At 43.8% G+C, this 23,954-nt stretch overlaps 1 long non-coding RNA gene across 4 annotated transcripts; it reads left to right on the top strand.

Annotated features, from left to right (window-relative positions):
• The first annotated feature begins 58 nt into the window (after positions 1-58).
• LOC129206554 (uncharacterized) lies at positions 59-23,832 on the top strand. 4 transcript variants are annotated; one of them, XR_008577191.1, is made up of 4 exons: positions 214-485; positions 7,778-7,985; positions 14,008-14,243; positions 22,380-23,832. It is a non-coding gene; the product is annotated as an uncharacterized LOC129206554 (long non-coding RNA). The 4 variants fall into 4 exon arrangements; XR_008577192.1 differs by lacking the exon at positions 22,380-23,832 and adding an exon at positions 16,909-18,141; XR_008577193.1 differs by lacking the exons at positions 214-485; positions 22,380-23,832 and adding an exon at positions 59-196 and having other exon boundaries at positions 14,008-15,670.
• Positions 23,833-23,954: the final 122 nt, after the last annotated feature.

The following is a 23,954-nucleotide window of genomic DNA, read 5'->3' as shown; positions in this document are numbered from 1 at the left end:
CGCCCGCCACTACCCCTTGCCGTCACCACCGCGCCTGCGCACAACCCCTACTCGCACGGGCGCGGACCCCCGGGAAACCTCATCGCGGCGCGGATTGGCCGCGGCTCTCTCTCGATCCCGCCCTCCATTGGCAGAGGGAGCCAATTAGGGCTTGATCTTGCGTAAGGCAGCGGGCGGCGTGCCTCGACTTCGAGCGGTAGGTGTGGTGGCGGCCGCGGGCGGTAGGTGCGGCGGCCCTCGGCCTGCCCAGGGCACCGGCGGTTCCTTCTCGTTGGCTGCAGCCTGGTCATCGGCACGACCGGCTCCCGGCGAGCGAGTTGCCCTTCCTTCTGACTTAGGATGAGCAGTGGCTGCCCTCTCCCCAGCCACCGTGTCTGGTATCAGCACCCCCGAGGCCTTCCGAGGCCTCATCCTCTGCCTGCTGCCCGGATCGACCCCAGGAGCCTAAGTCTGGTCTTAGCCCCAGCGGCCTGGCTAGTTAAGCGGTGGGTTACCCGCAGGGATATGAGCAGACAGCTGCTCAGGGAGGTTTCTGCTGGGTGTGAGGAAAGGGAATCTCTGTGTAGTCTGGAGGAGGCTTCGTGCCTCCTTGCTGTGTGGCTTAAAGTTCAGCAGGACCAGAAAATTTGCAATCGGGTACTCTGAAAGGCCACAGCTGCTGGGGTTTCCATCCTGGAAATGCCATGAGAAATGCCAGCTTTGGTCACCAGTGCTGCCTGATGCTTCTGCCTATCACACTGATACTGATCTATGGCTTGCTAATACTCTGGTGTGTTTGTGTCTTGCCTTAAAATTAGGAGGTTAAACAAGTGATAAATGTGCTGCCTTATGCCATTTTTGAGAGGGGTGCGCAATACGACCCGAATTACAAGTTAATAGCTATCCTAACCAAAATAGAATATCTGATGTGTAATTCAAATAATAAAAAGTTGAAGTGAAGGAATATAACACAAGTCCACACAATGCATTAGTAAAAGTAGCTATGAATACTGTTTTGAGGAGGTACTTGACTCAGCGCTGCATTATATTCCCATTAACATTGGGTGCATGCAGTGCCAATAAACCATGCAAATGGAATTTGCTGCCAGATCTCAAGGAGAACTTCACTGAAAGATATGGTGTCTAAAGAGGTTCCAGTAGTAGCTTCTATGTTGTACTACGTTTTTAGCAGTGATCTGGAAACAGATCTAAACCTGCTGCTGTAACAATTCAGCTCCAGGATTAATGGAGTCATAAATAACTATGAGGATGGGGCACTGATCAGAATGGTTGGTAGAAGCACTCCATTCAAACTTAGTGAGTTTTAATCCAGCCAACTATAAAGTTGCCTATCTTAAGAACCAAGTGTGGAGGGTGTAACCGGAGAATAGAAGACTACAGCCTGGGAAGGTAATGACTTTGAGGAGGATTTAAGGGTCAGAATAAGTAAGCAATCAGGTAAGGGATCTGTTGTATGCTGCTGTAGCAGGAAAGGATTACTCAATGTATAAACAAAGGAATAAAAAAAAATTATTTACCTCTCATGTTTGGCCTCAACAATGCCATCCACAGGATAGTGCATACAGTTCTGGTTTTCAGTTTTTAAGCATATTGGAAAATAAGAGCAAAATGTTCTGATGGTTGGAGAAAATGCATTACACTGGGGGCTTTGAAGAGCTCGGGCTGCTAAAGATACCAAAAAGAGGATTGGGAGGTAACTTGATTGTAGTGTACAGGAACATTCCTGGGGGAAAATACAGGATATTAAAGGGCTCTTTAATCTATTGAAGAAAGGCATAATAAGAAGTAATGGCCAGAGGTAAAAGCCAGACAAATTCAAATAGGAAATAAGACGCACATTTTTACATGGTTAACCACCAGAACGCATTCCCAAGAGAAGCTGAGGATTTTCCATCAGTTTATGTCTTCTGTTGAAGATTAGATGTATTTGTGAAAATTATTTTTAGCTGAGCAGAAGTTATGCTTTATTTTATTGGATGATTACAGGTTGAAATCTGATGGTCCTTGATATGCATAGTGTCAGGTTAATCTAGTGGGACCATCATGGTTTAAATTTTAAATGCCAGAAGCAGACATTTCATTAATAACCATGAGTATTAGAATCAACTTTTTTTTTTGCCTTGAAATACTTATGCTCCATAAAAAAGCTGATCTGAATTAAGCTTTTGGCTGCAGAATATACTTACTAAGACAATATCTAAAGGTTTTTGCCTTTTGCTTCCTAAATTTACACTCTTGGGATTACGGTGAAAAAAATGCATTTCCATTTAAATTTCTGAAGGAATAGATCCTTACAAGAAAATTTCTTATGAAGTCTGGATAACAATCCTCCAAGAAATATTTCTCAACATGAACATCAATTATGTAAAATTGCCTCAAGGCCAAGAGAATCAGAATGCACCAAATGAATCCTGATAGATTTCCTATATTGTACATTATATATATTTGTATGTTGCACATGTTTGCATCATACAGTCTTAACCTTATTTGAGGCATTATCGTAATATAAGCAATTATATTACCAATGGAGGAGCTGCTATTACTGAAAGAGGGATGAATGAAATATAAATAAGAACAGATCAGCAGCTTGGCAGAGAAACATGAAAAAAAACCCCACCCCTGAAATGGTACATGATCAATTTTTCTATCTTGAGAATGGAAGGTGTGCTGTCATTTCTCTGCCTTCTGAGGAATATGTGATGCTAATCCTGCATGATACATGTGCTTCCTAATTTACATGCTTCCCTTTTTCCTGGCTCCTCAGCAGAAAATGCAAAGACAGGAGCTGAAAAACAAGGTGCCGCCTTCTTTTGTGCATTTTCCCAGAGTCAAGCCACAAACAATCTCCCCTTAAACACAGAACAAACTGAAAGCTGTTAATTAACTTGATGATGAATTCTGGAATGAGATCTGAATAACTGTACAGGGGAAAAAAAAATCACAGCGATTACAAAGGATAAAGTGAGACTTGTCTTTATGGTATGCACTTGGTAACTTAAAAAAGCATAAAGTGCTTGTGTGTGTGTGGTTGAAACTTCCTTGTTTTAAATTATTAGAGTGAAAATTACATCACATTAATACTGAAGTAGCTTTTAAATTACCTTTGTGCATTTAAAGTGAATAACCGTTGTAGCGGGCGCTCCAAGAGGAGTGTGGAGTGCACCCTATAACTGAACTTTTCCAGAAAATGTGTTCCTTTGTACTATCTGCAATAGGTGGCCCCAAAGCTGTTTGCAATACCTTTCAGCTTACCACCCAAGTGCCCTCTGAGCATGACATCCGTAACGCGTGCATTTTCAAGGATGTCTGGCAAACCAGCATACTCATAGCCACGTTCCCACAGGCTGTAAGTGTTTGACGAGACAGCTGTGAGAATTGATGGCAAATGAGGTGCAGAATATGTCATGCCTACAGCTGCTGCTGTGACCACTCTGCCCAAGTGCTAGGAGCAGAACCAGGAGTTCCTTTATGAAGCAGAACATCTTGCTTGGCATCCGTTTGGATGACTGCTGGTTTCTGAGTGTAGTTAAGGTACTGGTTCTGCCTTGTAAAGCTTTAAACAATTGGAGACCAATTTATCTGAGTTATCGAAAGCCAGCTGTTTTTCTCTCCTAATAAAAATGAAGGAGTACGCAGCAGGACATTCTCCAGACTTGCAGGACTTGTTTTCTGTCGTCATCTGAAATAGCTTAAATCTGGTTGTCTTTTTGTGCAAAAGACATCTTCATTTTGTGAAGAGAATTAAAATGGATGGAAAGGAGTATCTGTAGAGGTCTGAATGGCTAGTTTCCCGTTGAAATAATTATTCTAATACTGCTAGGGTTTTGTTATATTATTAATGATGTTGAAGTGCCTAGAGTCAGAGGAAAGCTTAATTTTAGACAATTTTGAATGTAAATTGATAAAATGTGCTAATTGTGCCAGGTTTATTATTACTTTTTAAAGAAATTGGTGAGCTGAGTACCCAGATTTGAGAAGGCAAGAGTGTATTTATCCTAAGATTTAGTCTTGAAAAATAGATGGGAGTATAAGGAAACATATATTCTTTCTAATTAATACATATTACTGTAAGCAGAAAACCCCAGAGAGTGCTTTAATTGGTTCTTGAGTATAAGCTATTGCAATAGCTCAATGAAGCTACTGGGGCAAGTGCTAATGTTCCATTACAGCAGTGGGAGAAAGAACATACTGAAGGGTTTTCAGCTTATTTATGCTGTGCTTGGTCATTACAGAGTTCTGCACAGTGCTTTCTTAGTAAGCAATTTAAGGTATTAAAATATAGCTTATCTCTGTACAAGTTACCACTCATGAATTCCAGCAATAGCTTTTTCAATAGAACTTAAAAGAATTTAGCTATCTGTAGATGTATTTAATGGATGAGTGTAGCACTTCTCTTAGAGAAAGTCTAACAACTATGTAATTCTCCATGGGTAAAAAAAAGTTAAGTAGTTCGGAAAGAATAAGGCTTAGTTCTTGGCTCTTTCTTGTTGGTATTCTGATAGCTATGCTAAAAACTTTACCAACTGCAATAAAAATGAGTTCAATGACTTGCTACAATCCCCTGAATTCAATTTAGCCTAGTTATGTATTTGTTTCTTCAAGATAATGCTCAAAGTTCCATATGTAAGAGTGCCTTTTTAGTCTATGTTTGGTTTTATAACATTCTCCCTGTATTGTTTGCTTTCGTAAATCTGTTAAATTCTTTAGGCAAGTATCCTTGTTCACACACTATTAAATTGCTGCAGCATTTGGGTATGATAGGGAAAGGTCACCAGGTACTTCAGAAATCTGATCCATTGGCAGACCAGATAAACTGAAAGACGAAGGCCCAAATAGCATTAACTTAGCAATAGCACCATCAGCAACAAAAGCAGAAAGTACAGGCTTTGTTTAAATGGTGGATGTTTTGCTTCAGAGTTATAAGCTTGGATTTTCCAGGGAATAGAATCAAGTGGTTTTGGTGTGTCCCTATTTTAGCCCAGGGTGGCATAGCGGCATGTGTTCTCATGTCACAAGACATACTTCTTACACTGCTGCCTCATTTAGATGAGGGCTGAGAACGCCCATCATTCCTGAATCTGCCCAGCTGCTTAGGTTGGTTTTTCTTTTTTCCTACACTTCTATATTGGCATATAATCTTGTAAAGGCACAGAATTTTAGTGACTGCATAATGGTATGCAGATGCAAGGTGTCCAATGTTGTGATTTGTTACAACAAACAAGAATAAAAAAGTTGAAAATAAGTAATAAAAGAGACTGCAGTGATAGGGTCGCCTCTCTAAAGTCATTCTAGAAATGTGGGGTTTATAGCCTTTTAAATCTTCTGTGAACTTACATCCATGTGTTTAACTACGTCACATGCCATTTCAAACATAATTCAGATAAGGTAACATTATTTAAGGAGTGTTTCTATCATGTTAAAAATTCGATTATTCCATTTTTGACCTTATCTTAAATTATTATATGTCCTCAATTATAGCATGAGAGTATCTTACAATCATTAATTGGCAACTCCTCAGAACAACTCTGTGAGGGAGCGGAATGCATAATTCCCACCCCCTTCATTTTTCAACTGGGAAAGAGATAAAGGTTTGGTAACACTTTCATTATACTTTCATTTCTTCCATTTTCCCAAGTTCCTGTAATTTTAATTTTGTGATCTGCTGTCTGTTTGGTGAGAAAATGGAGATTTTTTTTTTCCTGTGGTGTCTCAAGGAGACTAGCAAATCCTAAAGCAACACCAGACCCTTGGGGTTTTTTGCCTCTTCATCCCAGGATTTGGAATGGAAAACAATTAAATTTGGGAAGGCAGAGGAGAGGTTGGTTGCTTTGTGGGTGGGTGGGGTTTGTTTGCTCTTTTTTCAGAAACAAGAAAAAAAAAGAGGAGGAGGTTTAGATTCCTGCTTTTTCAAAAGCTTGGTTAATAATTACCTAGTTGTGGGTGTGAAACTCATTTCTGGAAGGTGTTTCTTTGCTCTGGCTACTCAGAATAGCTGACACTGCCTTCATTCCCATGCTCCCCTTTACTATCCACACCATTTGCCTGTGGAAGAGACAAGTTGCTAACCCAGAGCATGCACGCGTTTGGGTACCATCACTGCATTATTTTATAGCTATATTTTATTTCTAGCAAGACAGCAGAGGAGGGATAGAATAAAAAAAAACCAAACCACCAAACATGCACAGCTCTTCAACAACCTAGACCCCAGAATTAGAGGGTTCCTTCTTCCACACATCATCTGAACCTATGTGGTTATACAATACTTGCAGCCTTTTTATCACTGTAATTTCTGCAGATCCCTTAAAGATATTTGTCCTTTAAGAAAGGAATAAGTTCTTTCATGCTGACTTGCATCAACTGCAATTATTGCATATTGGATCAAATTTTGTGTGCAAGCATAGGAGTTACATCGATGTCTGTAAGCCAGCTGTGCTGCAGGGGCAAACAACTGCTGAAAACTCTTGGCAGGAGGAAGCTTCTTGTTGGAGCATGCCGAGAGCAGCAGGGATCCCAGCTCCCGGTTCCCCAGTGGCAGAACCCGCTGGCTGATGGGCCAGTTCAAAGAATATATTCCCAGTCCGAGGATGAAAACAAGCCTCTCCATAGGGGACTGCAGATTGATCACATCCTAGGAGTTACAGCTTCATGGGAAAAAAAAAAAAAAAGAAAAAAAGTGCCTTTTCAAGAGGCTAGATCCATTCTGGTTACTGAGACTCATTAAAGGAATGCACCCCACGCTACGCTAATGGGAAGGAAATCATGGGAATGAACCTGAGTTGCGCACGGTATCCTAGGACGTGAAATGGAGGAGAAAGGTAGCATGTTCAAATCCTACCATCAGGCTCAAAAGTTGATGTGGGGGAAACTAGGCAAGGCATGTACACACCAAATAAATCACTAAGGAAGAGAGATTTGATGTGATAAGAGAATCGGGATGTGAAGTGTAAGATATATGGCAGATTGGAATTTGCCTTAGCACCTACATGTCCGTGTTTTAATCAGTTCTGGATTTTTTTGTGGGAAAATCCCAAATTGCCAAGGTTATGAAATGGAGTCGAATCATGTTCAAGGGTGTGTCAAGTTACTCATCATTAAGAGTAGGAGGAGTGAAAGCTTCCCTAGGGTTCTTTCTGACAACAGTTGTCCGTTTTCCATTCAGAGGTGGAAAAGAAACCACAATTTGGGGGAATATGTTCATAATTCATACTAATTATGAATTCTCTTGGCTTTCAGGAGTGCTTTTTGTAACCATAGCTGTTACTACAAATGAGGTCATCCATATTAGAACAAAGATCTGATCTGCAGCCAATAAAAAATATGTGTGTGAGCATGCTAAGCACTGTAGTATTTTTGTTTTAATTTCTAACCTTCCAACTACAATCTAGAGGCCAAAATTAAGCCCTTCTGCTCCCTCTGCAATTCAGTGGAAAAGTCAGATGCTTTGACAGACAGACTAGGAAGTCTACGGGCTGATGAGAGAGGTGTTTGGACTTAGCTGATAGCAAACCAAATGCAAGGATGGCTCTGAAACTCCATCCCACACCTCAAGCAGGACTAAAAGTGAGATACCTTGAATCATGTGTGATACAGGATCTACTGATGGTAGTCAGTTATGAGTATTTTTATAAATAATTGGGTAGATTACAGGATAGGATGCTCAGTTTTGATGTAAATGCCTACTGGTCAGAGCTCTTGCCTGGGAAGGACCTTTCTAAGCCCTTTTTAAAATGTGATAGTCAATATTAATTCACTCTCACTATGGTCCTGTTTGTTGCAGGTGAATTGAGAACATCCACAACATCACCAAGAGTCTTCTCCTTTCAATCTACTGAAAATGCCAGTGAGCCACCTCCCTCAGTCATCCATCTTCGGGATGTTACATGCTCCCAGTCCTGGGGAGGGTCTCAGGGAAAGGCCAGTTGTACTCAACACACGTGGTGATACTTGGAACAACTTGCTTGCCTTACCACTGCACCCTTTTCCAGGTAAGGCAACCCATGCATCCCAGGGCAATTCAGAACCTGTATGACAAGTATTTTAAATGTAACCGGTAGTTCTGTGAGCTCTCGCTCTCAGGGTAGCACAAACATTGCTGCTTTTCTTAATTACGCAGAAAGTGCTCAGAATTATGTGGGTGTCTGTGATGTTTCCTCAAATGTAAATTAACCCTTGAAATATCATCATGAGGTAAGTAATTAAAATTTTAGGGGTGGGTGAGTTAAAATACATAGTGCTATATGACTTGCCCTCAAACATCCAAGTCCTTAAATAAGTGTATTGTCACGATGGATAGGTTCTACAATATTTACTTTGGGCACCAGAAATGGAGCTCGGGTGGATTCATTTGGTCAAGTTGAAGAGAACGACCTATAAATCTCCTGCTGCGGCAGCTGTCTGACCCTAGAGGTATGTCAAAATTCCTACCGCCTACTCATTTGTCCTGGCAGTTCCCCAGGTCACTAAACTAGAGTGCCCGTGACTGCACAGGCGGCAGTGACAGGTAGGGCTGGGCTTTTGGCTGAGTCCTGCCATGGTTCAGGAGCACAGCAAAGACGTGTCCATATTCCACCTGCATCCCCAGAGAAGCCCACTCTGCTGTGCATGCTCGGAGCCTCGTAGCAGTGAATACAGCACTGTTCACAGAGAAACCACAGGCTTCTGTGAAAAGGATGAGGGAAGAGAAGCACCAGAGCGTATCCTTCCCATAACAGCTTAATAAACGTAGTCAACTAGGGAGTGGGAAATCTAAATTCAGTTTCACCTTGGCTTGATGGGATGCAACCTGCTTGTGACTCAGAAGGCTGCTGTAGATACTAGGTTATGGCAAAATTCAGGACATTGCATCTTCCATCCGTCCTCCTGAATGTCAGCTGTTGGCTGTAAAATGCAGAGGGCTAGAAAGCCATCTAGCAAGGCAGTGCATGACTGAAGTGGGATGTAGGAGATCCAGATTTGATGGAGCTTAACTGCTTTGCCTGAAAAGGGAGCAGAGGCACTTGATTAGGTGATCTGAATCAACAGGTATTGGGAGCTGAAATACTTGTAGTGGAGGCCCCTTAAGCCCTTGGAGTTTCGTGAGATTAGTCAGTGCAGCAAAAGTTAAGCAGCTGTAGATTTGGAGCCAGGATATGTAAATGGTAGAAGTCGGACAAGAACACAAGACTGCTGATTCACAGAGCTGTGGTGCAACCATGGTTAAATCATAACTTCAGGATGTAGGAGTTCTGTGTTAGTTTGCCTGTACATCTTGTAATACCACCCTCGTGATCTGCTGTGGCTGCTGAAAAGCAGGCAGTAAAATATGATGTGCAGTAAAAGAAGCAAGTTACTAATTTTGGAGGTGGTGGGAGACTGCATATCTTTTTGATCACTGTATTTTAGAAAAAGAATTCGTTTAGAACCAAACATGACTGGAGGAACTTGCAATATAGGTTCATCAGTTAAGAGCCTGAGTGTTCTAAGGATTGTTTAGTTTTGCACCTTTATTGTACTAGAAACTACATACTGCTGATGAAGGGGCTTTCAGAACCAGCTTAGCCAGACAACAAAGGAAGACAAAACACTATTCATGAAGGGGTTGGAGTTGTCACATTCACCTCATCTTAAATTTTGCAGTTTTTCTGGCTAATCAGATGGTTTTCTCCTTATTTCTTGTAGGCTGAAAATGCTCACTTTCTGTAATGTGGTTTTGCCTTATGACTATCCCGCTGCCCATCTCTGTATATCTGGATATAGATGCATACATATGCACATACACCTTTTTCAATATGCCTTCTTATCATTAGCTCTGTCTGCTTTCTCCCCTGCATTTGTTTGGTGGATACTTAACGATGTGTGCAGTCAGGAGAGCTCTTAAAACTCTCTTTGGCTTTGTGTACATAGTGTGTCTGGCAGAGCTTCTGCAGCTGCAAACTGTACAACCACTTCTGTCCTGCCCTTTAATCCTACCACCACTGGTGGAGCGCTCACACTTCTGGTCATATGGTAATACCAGGGCCATATTACTATATTTCACCATATTTTTCTCACCTTTTAAGCGCCAGCTGAAGAAAAGCACTGGCAGAATCCTGACAATGACAGTAACAAGGGCAAATCCAGGCAGAATCACTCCCTTAGTAGAGTCATTTCGTCGTGGGATATGGCTTGTGGGACCTACCTAGGACAGGACTCTTCCTCATTTTTCCTGGTGAGCTTGGACTTCACTAAGAAACTGGAGACACAAAGTGAGAGTGATTCAGTTGCTTGAGAACATACTGTATGTCCTTGGATGAGTATGAAAATAATTAGCCAATATCATTTGTACAACGCCTAACTAAAACATTAAACCTTCGTAGATAGCATCGCAGGTTTCTGTGTATTATCCAGTATGTAAATAGAGCTTACCCTTCTCAAATTTCCCTAGACAAATTTCTGAAATACCCTAGAGAAATTTCCAGCCTCTGAATCCATAAGATTTGGTGTTCATGCTAGTAGCAGCTTGCTCTGTGTTGTGTCCAAAGAATAATGGAGAGAACAAGACACAGTATAGCAATGACTAACAGCAGCCCAATTTTAGGTGCAGATTTAATAAGAACACCTTCTTAGCTCAACAAAATCACTGCCCTCCGACGAAACCCTCACTAAAATGGGACCGGAACGTCTGTATCCAGAAAGAAATGGCATCTAGATGGTGCCAGAGACTGTTCATCATGCTGCTATTGCATATCACGTTCAGTGAAATCCTGGCAAATAGTATTTCACCCAAGTGGCAGATCCTATCATTTAATTAAATGACAACTGCCTGCAAGATTTTTAATGAAGATGCGGTATTTTTTTCTGTAACTTAACAAGCTGGTTTGATTTTTGAAACGAGTGCTCTCAATACGAGCTCAGTGTCTGTTGGGGCGCAGTCTCACAGCAAGCTGACCCCCAACAAGCTGAGCAGAGCAGCCCTGGTGACAGCAGCTGGGATCAGCTGCAGCCCAACGACGGCTGGGCAAAGCCCCAGCAAGGAGGTAGGGCCACGTTCAAGCCAGAAGGGCAAGTCAAGGAGGCAAGGGCAGGATCAGGCACGAGGCCAGGCATAGCTCAGCCTGGAGGAGACTTCTCACAGCTCTTATCCCTGCGGTCTCGTTCCAGGTTACAGAGCTGGTCCTGAACATGGGCGCCCAACCCCTCGGAGCAGGGGAAAGCAGTTGCAGAGTGTGTTGATGTACAAAGGACCCTGACACTGTGAAAACTAAAATGCAGTTGTATTTGTTAGGGCATGCAAAATACTTGCAAGAAAACCTGAAACCAGCGTAAATCACAAATCTGAAACTGAGATCAGATTCTGTGTAAGCCTGGCTAAGTTTTATGATCTATATCACTGAACCTGAGCCATGTGTTCAACAAATCTGGCTTGATTTATATATTTTGGCTTAAATGGTTTGAAAACTGAAGTTTAAAAAGTTTGGATAAATAGTAATTTATAGCCTTCTGGTTTCAGCTGCTTTTTTGGCCACATACAGTTACTAATATAAGTACTCTTTTCATGCAGAGATGGAGGGAGCCTGTATGCATGAAGCTGGGTGGCACTTAAAAAAAAACCTTAGAAAGTGTCACCTTTTACTTTAAGGGTTATTTTTTTACAAGGCAGTCTGTGTAGGTTCTCAGTATGAAGCGATCTCCGAATTAAAGCAGCCACACTATGCTCCCAAATGCGTAATTATAAAAAAATCGCCTTTCGTAATAATGTTTAATTTCCAGTGAAGATACTGCCCAGTGCTGTGGGTCTGCAAGACCTTATCTTTATACATCATGCTCGCTGATCCCTTTGGAGTCACGGGGGTTGCGCTCAGTGCTGAAAGTTGAACATGTCTGAATCTTGGCAAGGTCATAAAATGTTTGAAATGAGTTTTGAGAAGCCTGTGGGACTAATGCTAATAGAATTAAGATGCAACTTCCTTTCTTAGTGTTGAAATACTCTCTGTAAAGACAATAAATAGATTGAAAAGTAAAGAAATTATTTAGGTCAAGGTTGATAGTTGCTTAATGGGCCTCCAGGGCTCTCTCAACTCCAAGTAAAGTCAAGAGGAGCCAGAAGTCTTTAACACCTCTGCAAGCCATTATGTTATTAGCAGGCATAAACCTTATCAAGTCCTTTTTCCTCTCTGTGCTTCTGTACCATTAACAGGGAAATAAGGACACAGATTTCCTTTGTAGATCAAAAGTGCCAGAAAAGCTATTATCAGTGAATACTTGCATTTGTGAATAATTTCCATGTAGTCTTTCAGATGCAGGAACCTTGGCACCCATATACAAAAATATTATTACATTGAATCCACTGATGATTCCTTACCGTGAACAATTAAAATTTGAGGTATAAACTGCCAGCACAGTCCTTGATAAAACAAAATTGATACTTTGTAAAAGCTGTTTTCAGACTCTTCTCCATGTGGTCTAACTGCACTCAAAAGAAAAGCATAGCGAATACACTTTTATAACAATATTTGTTAGTTGTGCTGGAAAATTGTTGTGAAATTCTAAACATGTTCTCTAATGATACCAAAACAGTGAAAAACATCGCACCACAGCATGCACGCTTGTGTCCTGAAGATGGCAAGAGAGAACCTCTCAAAAGGAATATCTGCTAACAGAAATACCAACCCAACAGAAAGCATCTCAAATCTTCCCATGGCCAAGAGCCACAGCCTCCATAGTGGGTATCTATCTCCAAGGCCTGGTTGAAGGGCAGGGCCCTCGTGGGCAGGAGGTGGCCCTGGGCAAGGCTGGGAGAGGGTCCAACTGCCTCCTGCAGCGGCCCCAGGCTGTTGCCTTGCTCTCCCCAGCTGGGTGAAGCCTCCTCTGCCAGGGCCATCATACCGAAATCCCTTCGCACGCCCAGGCCTGCAGCAGGTCAGGGAGCAGCCGGGGCATGGAGACCCACCTTTCGTTCCTCATGCGCTGCAGCTCTCTGCTCTGGTTTGAGGGCACAGCGAGATAAAAAGAGATGATAGAAATTCCTGGAGGGAAGTGTTTAAAACCAATGCAGGGCTGGATCAGAGTTTGCTTCCACAAAGACTCTTCAGGCATGTGAATAAAGCTCCACAAGGTGGAAAGGGGAAAAGACAGCATTTCACCTGAAAAAAGTTCTGTGTAAAGAACAGAGCTGACTGAGGAGTACAAAGTTTGATTTTAAAAAAAGTCATAGGACAAAATTTACAGACTGTGGGCACAAGGGGGGAGGCTGCAAAATGTTTAGCTAAAAGCCAGGGAAAAGACGTGGAACTGTTTTTTAATTACTCTGTCTGGGAAAAGATTATATAGAGATTAAGGGGAGCGCATGTTTGCAGAGATAATACAGCTTGAGGGACAGCCAAGAGATCAGAGGTTGTCCTGAGCTTTACCGGTCATCCAGTGCCTTTCAACTGGTGAATCCAGATACTGGAGCACGCGCTGGGAGTGAAATACTGCTGGCACTGACTGGCAGGGCTTTACTTCATGGTCTGCAGGTGCTTTAAACTGTGCCGGGCCAAAGCAAAGGCACAGATGATGCTGAAAGGACGCGAGCATGACAAATCAAAACTGCTGATCTCTTTCTGCTAGGATTAGTGTAACTTAAAGATCAGCCTAGGCGTGCACCTGCATAGTGTCTTGCAGGTAGGTCTTGGCATGGCACGCACCAAGATACTGCAGATGGCTCTTGCCTGTGCTCCACGCCCACCAAAAGCTGTGTGCCTGCATGTACGATAGAGCCAAGCCCCAGCAGAAAAGCCCGCTGGGAGCAGAGTATTGACTTTGAATCAGCACCAGGCTAATGTGATAACATGGCTTTTAGTTGGCTGCTCAGGCAGAACTCACTTGGGTCTGAGGGGATTATACCATGGACGGTTACGCTATATAAAGGCTGCTTGAAAGGTACTTGTATAATGAAAAAAAACATTGCGTATTCCTGATTGCTTTATTTATTCAGCTATATTATTACCCTGTTTTACTGAGCGCCACTTTGCTCCAATAAATTTAACTATTATCCTCCTCTTCCCTCAGAAATCTGCTGTTAGTCCAGGGCCTCCGGAATCATATTGAAAACCAGTTGGTGTAAAAAGCTGGCTGCTGCAATCAGGGCAGAGACTTGGATCGAAATGGTGCAAAGTGGCACATGGCAACCAAGAGCAAGTAGTGCTGCATCAACGCAGAGCAGCTCCGAGTGTGTTTTCCAGCCTCTTGCCAGCCTGAGTCCATTTTTGCTGATTATCTGGAGGTGGCAACCAGCTTTTACACAGGTAATCAAGTCCAAATGGCTCTCTGCTGTTTTCTAAAGCAGGAGCTTTCTCCAGCCTTTCCATCAGCAGCTGGCTTTCCTCTTTGAAATCTTACCTGATGTCTGTAAAATTAGTTGCAGGATTAGCCCCTTTAAAATTTGCGTGCAAATCCCACGTGTCACTGTGTTCTGCCTGAAAGAGCTGTTGATGCAGCTTTTCATACCACTGAAGGGTACTTGTCAGGAGAGAGTTCCATGGTTTCTCTCCAGTGAATATATGGCCATTTTTGTCATAGAAAACAAGAGTTAAATACGTGAAAGGAGAAAATGTCTGAAGTGAAAGACGCAAATCCTGAGTTCGTCTGCCAAACTTTTAATATCTCTCAGGTCTGTCTCTACCGACTCAGCTGTGTTGTGCTTCCAATAAAATACTTGCTACTCAACATGGCCAAACTTAAAGAAAAACTAGGCGGGGAGCGGATGGTATTTATTTTTTTTAACACAGCTGTGGATTTGTGACCCTCATTCTTCCCCCCTTACTGTTCTGTAGTCCAGTCAATGAGCCCCTCAGGGCTTTTCTGTTTTTGGAGAGAACTTGAGACATTGAGTGGTACTTGACAAAGATACTATCAGTAGCCAGATACTTGCAGTGTTTAGGTGTGAGTAAAGATCTGTAGTTAAAAAGTTTAAGTTAAGCTAAAAACCGGAGTAAAATATCTGAAAAGGCAAACCTGGAATTACTCTTCCTGAGAACATGGTGAGACAATGCATTTCATTAAATCATACACATCCTGTTTCTGTGTTACTAATTGGTTTATTCTGATGAGCTACAAAAATGTATGTCATAAAATCAGACACGTGCAGTATTTTGCAAAGTTTCCTAGCTGTACAGAAATATATCTGAGCACATACTCAAAATCTAGAAGTAAGCTAGCTAGCTGTAATTGCCTTGAAACAAAACAGTAGAAGGACAGACAAGGGATCAGTAAAGATTTCACTGTAAACATATGGGTAATTTAAGGATTCGTCTGCTGAATGATGTCTTAGCTTCCTTCTCTCTTTTCCACCAGTCTGATGGTTGCACTTACAAGCAGGTTCATTGTACTTGTAGTAACTTTGGAGAAAGAGATACAAACTACTGGGTGGAAAAGCCACCTAGTGGTACAGAGAAATGGTGCCAAGCAGGAGCAGGTACCTCTGAATTCCAAGGAAAGATTTGTTCTCGTACTGAGCCACTGGGCTGTGGCCTGCTATAAAGGCTATTTGTTATTACTCATGGGAGTCTGGAATGTCTATTACACACAGGCAGGAAATCCACAAATGTATTAAAGACATTTTCTGAAAGACAGCACCACGAAACTTTATGTTGGATTGCCTGTTTTATGTATGCTTTGTAAACAATAAAAACTCATTTAGAGCTGTTTCAGAGAATTAAAAGAGCATGAATGAGTTTGCCCCATTTTTCTTTCCACCTGTCCAAATAAATGCAAGAGTTGCTGTAAGTCCAGCTGTCCAGAGCCCAGAAAGAGAAGAAGTCCCATAAAGCATCTGTGCTATTTATTTTAAATAATCTTCATTATGTCATGGCTTTAAGGCACAACAACTTAATGCCTTTACAGAGCTAAGGAGGAGCACTGGTTCAAAGCTGTATCTCTGTTCTGGATCCCACTGGTTACTTTTTTGAGGATAATTTCTACATCTGTTGAAAAGCATTGGTAAAGCCATCCAATTTGGGAAAACAAAAATTCCCCCCTTAGCAAAAGGCTGCTGGGTGAGGTGGATCAGGACAGCGCATGATCGCCGTGTGAAAGTCAGCCTCTTAAGAAAGGCTGAGAGGAGCTGGCAAATGATTACAACAGCGCCATTCCTTCGGGACCCTTCACCTCAGCACAAGCAGCGGAGAGTTATTGCAAGAATGACGGCGTATCGCCTTTCAGCATATCAATGATTAAACCTGAGCCTTTGTAAAGAGTAATAGGTGACGTGTTCTTATCTAAATAGTTGAAATGCAAAAGTTGATATGCAAAAACCCATATGCTGGAGACTTGGTTTTTATAACATCAAGGTCTTTGCAGCTTTGTGCTCAAATTATAGTGTTTTCTTGTTTGCAGATTCATTGTGAACACGCAGATCAGGGAGTTTTGCAAACACGGAGGGATTAGCTCGTACACGTATGCAGATAGCCACATTGCATAGCCAGACCTCACAGGATTCTTCAGCCTGTGCTGGTGGTTGAGTGGGGACAGAGGGAGGGAGAAGGGGACACCAGGCCAAGCTACAGCCGGGTTATATATCTCCTAGAAATTGTGGGATGGTGCAAGGAAACACACCTTACTGCAGACTGCCGGTGACACGTGCATCTGGCTCTGAGGATTAAGCAGCCCAAGTCACTGCCTACCCCTAACGTACGGGGTCACGGTGCGGGAAAGGGGGCACGGCAAAGCCCTCAGCTGTAGAGGGGACAGATAGGAATGAGATTGAGCCTCTAGGTAAATGAATTTCATCTTCAGAATGGGAGGCTTAACAAGTCAAGCTAGGCAATTAGAGTAATTAGCCCTAAATGTTTAATTACATAAATGCATCTGTACATACACACCAGGCCTGAGGTTTACTATGTGTAGTAAGCGCATGAATGTGCCAATCTGTGCATCAAATAAATCACCGTGTTTATGAATTTGCACCGACAGAACTGCATCAGCTGAGCTACAGGAGGAGCGAAAACATGTAAGAAAATATTGAGAAGTATTGGCATTGCCCCGGCCGGCACGGAGCTTGGTAGCCAGGGAGGTCAGGATGCAGGAGCAAGGACAACTGACCCAACAACTGGCTTGTGCATGCTGAGACCTCCTCCAGGTCAGGGGGTGTTCCTCTGAAGACACTAAGTGCTTTCTTCTTTCTGTAGCACTTGGCCACCATAAGCCTTTTGGGCATCCTTGAGGCAGGTACAGTGTGGGCAAAGAGAAACCTAAACCAGGGGGATGGTAATCGGTGGCAAAAAATAAAAGGGACCTAGGAAGGAAATTCTGGAAATTTGCCCCATTTGTAGGGTTGCGAGGAGCAGTGTTCACAGCTTGTATGCACAAACATTACACGTAGCTTGGAGTTAATTAGTCAGCTTTCCGGATGAAGGTAAAGAGAAACCTGTAAGAGTGTGGGAAGGCACATATAAACCCCCTAGGACACTCACCCTTGGCTCTCTGTGCTCATTAAAATTAATCAGAAAATTTGGGGAATAGATGTGGGGGGGGGTGTCAGAGTGACTGAGAGCACAAGCATTTATAGATGGACTCAAGGCTCCCATACATCCGCTGCTTTTCTCTGGTTAAATCCCTTCTGTTTACTAAAGATTTCCAGAGGCACGGTAGCTGTCTCCATGAGCATTTCCCATGGATCAAGACACCCTGCACGAGCGTAGGACCTGCATGCTGTGCTGCACGTTCATGTGCAGTGGGTCCTCTGCTCTCCAAAAAACCTCAGCCCCAGGGGACACGTTCAGTCCAACTGCTCGATGCGCTTCCCAAAAACGTGGGATTTATGAGCAAGTCTCACCCACGTGGGCACCACAGTCATGCAGAAATCTCACACCACGTGAGAATCCCTAAGTAAGGCTGTTTACAGGCAGGGCAGCAGCATCTGTCACCCATTTCCAGCCTTTAATAAAGACCTTTGAAAGACACGGAGAAGTCACTCCAGTTTGCACTCCATTGGCTTTGGTAACTGTAAAGAAAAACGCAGAAACTTCAGGAGCAAACGCCGATGAAATATCTGTAGAAGCTTTTCCTGGTATGCCCAGATTCCCAAATTTCTCCTGGTGCAGATCCCTCCTTTAAATGCATTTCCTGCATCTATCAGCAAAAAATGTAATCGGTAGAAATCGAACAGCCTCCTGTTTACTTCAGGGTGGGAGGGAGGGGAATAAACCAAAACCTCTTACACCAAGCTGTTACCATTCTGCCGTCTGGTTTTTCAGTGAAGTTTCTTTGCTGCCCTTCCCCAGGGCAAGTTCCCCCGCCATTTACACCAAGTTCTCATGCACAAATCCCCTCGCTGACATGAGGACTCAACAGCTTCTGAACCCTTTTCCGGTTATCTGCTCTGCCAACCTGGGTAACGCAGGCCAGCAAATTTCCCGCGGTACTTCTGCATCGCGTCCCTCACGTTTTGCAGGGAGTTTTAAAAGATCACAAACGAGCCTGTTGAAATCAATTGGGCTAATCCTGGAGTAAAGTGCTGCTTGACAAGGATAGCAAGAATACAGGCATGAGGTTACTGATCCATAATAAACTAGTGTGAGCCTTGAGTAACGATAGATTAAAGAGGGCAGTGCTGCTGCGCCTGTGTCTGCTCTTGTCCTTAAGCCCTGAGGTGGGTACTGGTGTGCCTTGCCTAGGCATTTGAAAAAGAAAATAAATACGTAAGTATATATGGTGAGTCTGAAATACTGATGCTGTTCTGGCCGAAGAGGCCATGCTGGGAATTAGTTTTCAGTCTCTGGATCCGGCATTTGAGACTAGAAGAGAATACTGCCAGGCACTCAAATGCAGACGGGATTGCCCATTTGATATGCATCGCTATTGCCGTGCAGTCTGCTCGGAGCAAACCCAACTCGGTGCTGGCAGGGATTACTTTTTGTCCTCTTCCAGCAGCTGCACCTTTGCTTTGTCTGTGCACGGCTTTGCCAAGCTTCAGGTTAGGGTCCCAATAAAGCTTTTACAAAGCGCCAAACTGCAAAGGCAAACAAGAGAAAAAGAGATGTAAATGTAACGAGTAAAACTGTTGTGTAACTGCAAGAACACGGGATGCTGGGAACTGCTCGTGAAGACAACTTGCTTTAAAAGAAGCTATCGCAGTGGGAATTATTTCAGAAAAGCCCTCCTGCTTTCTGGTGTTCGTGTGGGCATCCGCGGTGCGTGGGTGAGAAGGATTCAGCATCCCTCCGCATCCAAGTCCTGCCATTCTCGCCGAGTCAGGCAGGGACCCTTGCAGGGTCTGCGAGGTTTCTGCAGCGGCTGAAAGGGACATTGTGAGACATGAGACCCTTTATTCGGGGAGAAGCTTTATTGCCTGTTTAATCCCTCCCGGAGCAGAAAACATGAGTCAAGTATTTACCTTCAGATTTAGGCTGAACACCACAGTAATCCTGAACAATTCCAGAGTTGTCTATTAGTGTTAGGTTTTAATGAACAAGCCTCAACTGAGGAATGCTTTATCTCTCTGTGTAACTGAACTCATTATTTAAGGTCTTGATTAAATTTTTTCATTATGAAAAAACAGGACATGTTTTGTAAGTTTTCTTTGCAGCCATAGCAATCCCTTCTTTTTAAAAGATTTCCTTATGTCAGTGAAAACTAGACATTCTCTTCTACATACTGCCTGAGAATATTCCCTATTTGATTACAGGTCTGTTAGAATTCAAGACCGTAAAAGCAGAGTTTTCTCAGGTTCCCTGTGCTCTTTGCAGAGTTTGTGGGATCGGGCAGCCCTGCCAATACTGTCTTGCTGCCACCTCTCCTGCGGAAGCCCCTGGAAACTACTTCTGCCTCCATGTTTCCTGTAGGAAAGCTGGATCTTGGAGGAACTTTAACCTGTACAGTCTAAAGGCTTTGCCCTGACACGCAACAGCATTTTCCAAACAGGATGTTTATGGGTTGACCTCACGCACTTCGAGTTGCAAAAGTAAAAGAAGCTCTCTCCTGGTTTTTCAGCCTCTCCTCGCTGGCTCTGGTGGTAGCAGGTTTTCCTCGTACCCCACTGTGGGCTCTCCCACCTCAGTCGCATGCTCGTTCCTAAGCCGTGGGAAGCTTATCATTCCCTTCGATATCTTCTTATCAGGCCTGTAAAACTGGCTAGTGCCTTTTCAGGTTTCTAGGGAAACTCCTTCTCCTTTAACTTCCCTTCTGATCCAACTTGTTGACAGACCATGCTTTAAAAGTACACACAGAGGCACGGACTCCAGGCATAAAAATTCTGAGTTCTCAGGTTTTCACAGCTAACGTCAGAGATGATGGCAAGGGAGCGATATATAGCGCGTGCTGCTATTTGGTGTTGCCATAAGCATGCGACATTACTCCCCGTAGTACAAAATGGGCAAAACACAGAGTTAAGCTCAACAGCAGTATCCCTTCCATCTGCTGCCTTAACCCGTCAGTTTTAAGCTGGAACAAGAAAGTTCGATTCTGTGGTGCTAACAGGAGTGAAAAACAACAGGGCTGCTCTGAGTGCTGGGTACCAGCTCTCCCCCAGAAACCTGGGGTCACGTAGCGTTTCCAAAACATTGGGACAACCTTTCCAAACGTTTGTTGGTGGTGCCTTTCCAACCAGTAGCAACAAATGGTGGTAATTCCTCCTTGGAAAAATCCCTCCCAAATACTCATTGCCTGCTGGCGCGCAGCATTAATTGCGACTTCCCCCTTAGCGTGAATAATGCGCTTCCCCGCTAGATGTCATCGTTGGTTCTGCAACCCACGTGGGTTTTGATTAAAAGCTTTTAATGAAGGTCCTTCATTTAGACAGAGTCTCACCCGTCCCAGCCAGGACCTGGACAAAACACTTTCTGTAGCAGATTTGCACCAAAGTGCTTTCGACTTCATTAGGAGGATTTGCGGTGCCGATACGTGTCGCCGGGAGCCCACCTACTACCCCAGCTCTTGGCACCGCTCTCCGAAAACCCCCTGAGATCGCTGGAGTCGTTTAATTGTATTTACTCTTTTGGCAATAAGACGACTATTTACATTTAACTGTGCCCCCCAGCAGCCACAGTTCATGGCAGCTGTAACATCACTGGGGGCTGCGGTGCCCATCTCCTGGCAGGGTGCTCCAGCGCTGGCGCAGGGTGGGATCCTGGCTTCAGCAGGAGCAGAAAGAGTATTTCTTTTTTCAATTTATTCGGTTACCTGGTTAAGGATAGCTCAAGAAACTAATTGACAACTGAAATAGCAGGAAAACTTGTTTTCTTCCTCTTACCTAAGGATGAGAGCTAGCATTTCTGAAATCTTGAAATCCAGAAAAAAGTCCAAATCCAATTACAGAAAATGCTCCTTTATTTAATAAATCAATTAGTTTTAATAATAAATTAATTAGCTTTAAAAGTGTAAGTTCTGTGTCTTTTCCTGGGTGTATTCAGGACAGTTAAGATATTTTGTACAGTAAAAATAAATTTAAAAGCACCTGTTTACTCATTTTTAATCGCAACCCAACCCCCATTGAATCTGACCTAAGTGAAAAATAGCCTTGTTAAAAAAAGAGCATCATTCACCATTTCTAACAGTTTTATTTAAAAGATACTTAGGAATCTGAATAAATGAATATAAGATACAGACTCACTTGAATAAGTAAAAGCTACAGGTACCCTCCTGGTTAGTCACATCTGATTAATTCTAGCCGTCGCTGAAATCAATCTTTCTTTAAAAATGGAAATAACTGTGGAGACCCAATATAAAAAGAAAATAAAAATACCAGATAGATTTTTTTTTAAACTACGATTTCTTCATTGTTGAACCCTGTCATTGTTAAAATTCACCTTTTCAATCCATCCCTGGAATATACAGTTAATTGCCTCTTCTAAATACAATGCACAGTAGGCAATTACCCTTTTGCAGCTACATCTCTGGATTCAGCGTTTTCATTAAATTGTAATCATAATGGTTCTTCGAAGTTGTCATGAAAATGAAGGATTAGTAGCACTGAAAATGAAGGTTTAAAGGCATGAACTAAACATCAGCAACGAGAAACTTCTCTTTGCATTTCAGCTCCGGCCTCTTAACCCATTCCCATTTCACTTTTGGACTTGCCTGAAGTGAGTAAGGAGCACGGAGCCAAATTACAAAGTGAACTTTGTTATTAAAACAGCACGGGGTAATACTTTGAAGTTGAGAGAGATTTACATTTCGGTTTAGTCCGTGGTGGCAGTGGAATAACAGCATCTCTGTCTCGCACGAGGCTTTCTCAAGGGCCCATCTGGAACTTGCAGATGAGTCATTTCATCGCTCCAACAAGCACATGCTCTCCCACATCCAGCTTACCTTCGCTTGCACTAGCAAGAGATGAGTTTTGTCCTAAAAGATGTGTTCTTTTATAGAAATACAGACTGCTCATGCATGTCTGCCTGCAGCTTGTTTTGTATTGCTTGGAGAGACCTTGACCTGGCTTTTCATTCCAGGTCGGTGAAACATCTGGATCCCAGCGCTGCATCTTGCTACAGAAGCGTAAGCTGCCACACAGCAGGACAGTTGACTGCGCATCTGCTTGCGAGCACCAGTTTCTGCCCACCGGCTGGCACCGCAGGTCTTGCCACGGTCCAGCTCTGCTGCAAGGTCATGCTGGAGGGGCGGCTTTAGGGTACGGCTCAGCTCATCAAACCACCGGCAAATCCAGTTCCCCTCATCCCTTGCTTCGATGCTCACTGGCACGGTGAGTCAGGGCGCCCAACCAGCCCAGCCAGAAGCTATTTTTATTTTTTGCAATGAGCTGTGGGTTGCTTCGGCTCCCTGAAGGGCGATATCGCCGTGTGGTCAGTGAGTACCGGTGCCAGCGCTGCAGTCCTGCCCGGCCACAGGTGCGATGGGGAGGGGAACGGGGACCCGACTGCGCCCCTCGGGTGCTGTGGCAGGCAAATGGGCTCAGCCACATCGCAAAACCACACGCTTAAGATTACTCCCTTTGCATTGCATCTAGTGATGACATGACCGTGGGATGGATGTGTTCAGTAAGCTGATCAGATTGATCAGAAGCGTCCCAGAAAGTACTTAGCAGTTTTCGGTTGGATCTGCTAGTTGAACTGACGCAACCTGGCAGCCTCTCATCACTAAATCTGGCGTAGGATGGAAGGAGAGGGCACAGCTGGGGCGGCTTGGGATGGGATCACCCTACTGTGACCACCCTGTTTAGATCAGCTTAAACAAAACGCTGCACCCATGGGGCAGAGCTGCCAGAAGCTGCAGTCCGCACCCTGCCTGCTCCCCCCTTCTCTGATCTGTCAACCGTGGACGCCTGCCCTGGCCCCAACGAGCCAACTAAAAAGCAACTACTAAAAAGCAACTACATGCCTTTTTCCGGACTGTTTGGCAGCTGCATCGGCTCATTTAAGCTGGGATTTATGGCTCCCACAAGGGCCAGTCCCAATGCGGAGGAGATGTGAAGGCCATCCCATCCGGCTGGAGGTGGTGGGGAAGGACTGAAACGCCTCTTGGAGCAGCGGCAAGGTCTTGCGTCAGCCACCCTCCACCCGAGCCCTGGCTCTGCGAGGACTTCATCGCTCTTCATACCCACGTTTCCCCTGTCTTTGGCCCACTCCTTCTTATCTGCGTGACCTTCTGCTCTGCTGGGGACTTCTCCTCTGCTCCTGTCTTCCTCCAGTCACTCACTGGGACCATCCTGCTCCCTGCCCACCAAACCCTGAGGAGGTCAGGCATCAGTTCGACCCGCTTAGGCTTGAACTGGTCCAGCAGGAACGAGCTCCTGCATGGCGATCCATAACAACTCTGTTACAGCTGACACCTCCAGGGCTCCTTGTGTCCTTTTGCTGCCGGTGGCAGTGATACACCCCTTTGCCACAGGAGAGTCCTGGATTTTACGCGCTACAAACCCTAATAATAATAACTCCCGGAAGAACTGCAATCATCACAAAATTTCTGCCGTGCCTGCAAGGTGTACTTCCTTGACCTTGCTTTTTCCAAGGCAAGCAGTATATGATACATGATACATAGGCACTGGCCTACGTATCAGTAGATATTCT

Source organism: Grus americana, chromosome 5 (assembly GCF_028858705.1).
Source record: "Grus americana isolate bGruAme1 chromosome 5, bGruAme1.mat, whole genome shotgun sequence".
Lineage (NCBI taxonomy): Eukaryota > Metazoa > Chordata > Aves > Gruiformes > Gruidae > Grus > Grus americana.
The sequence above is the reverse complement of the archived record's forward strand: the minus strand, read 5'-3'. Positions and strand labels throughout refer to the sequence as shown.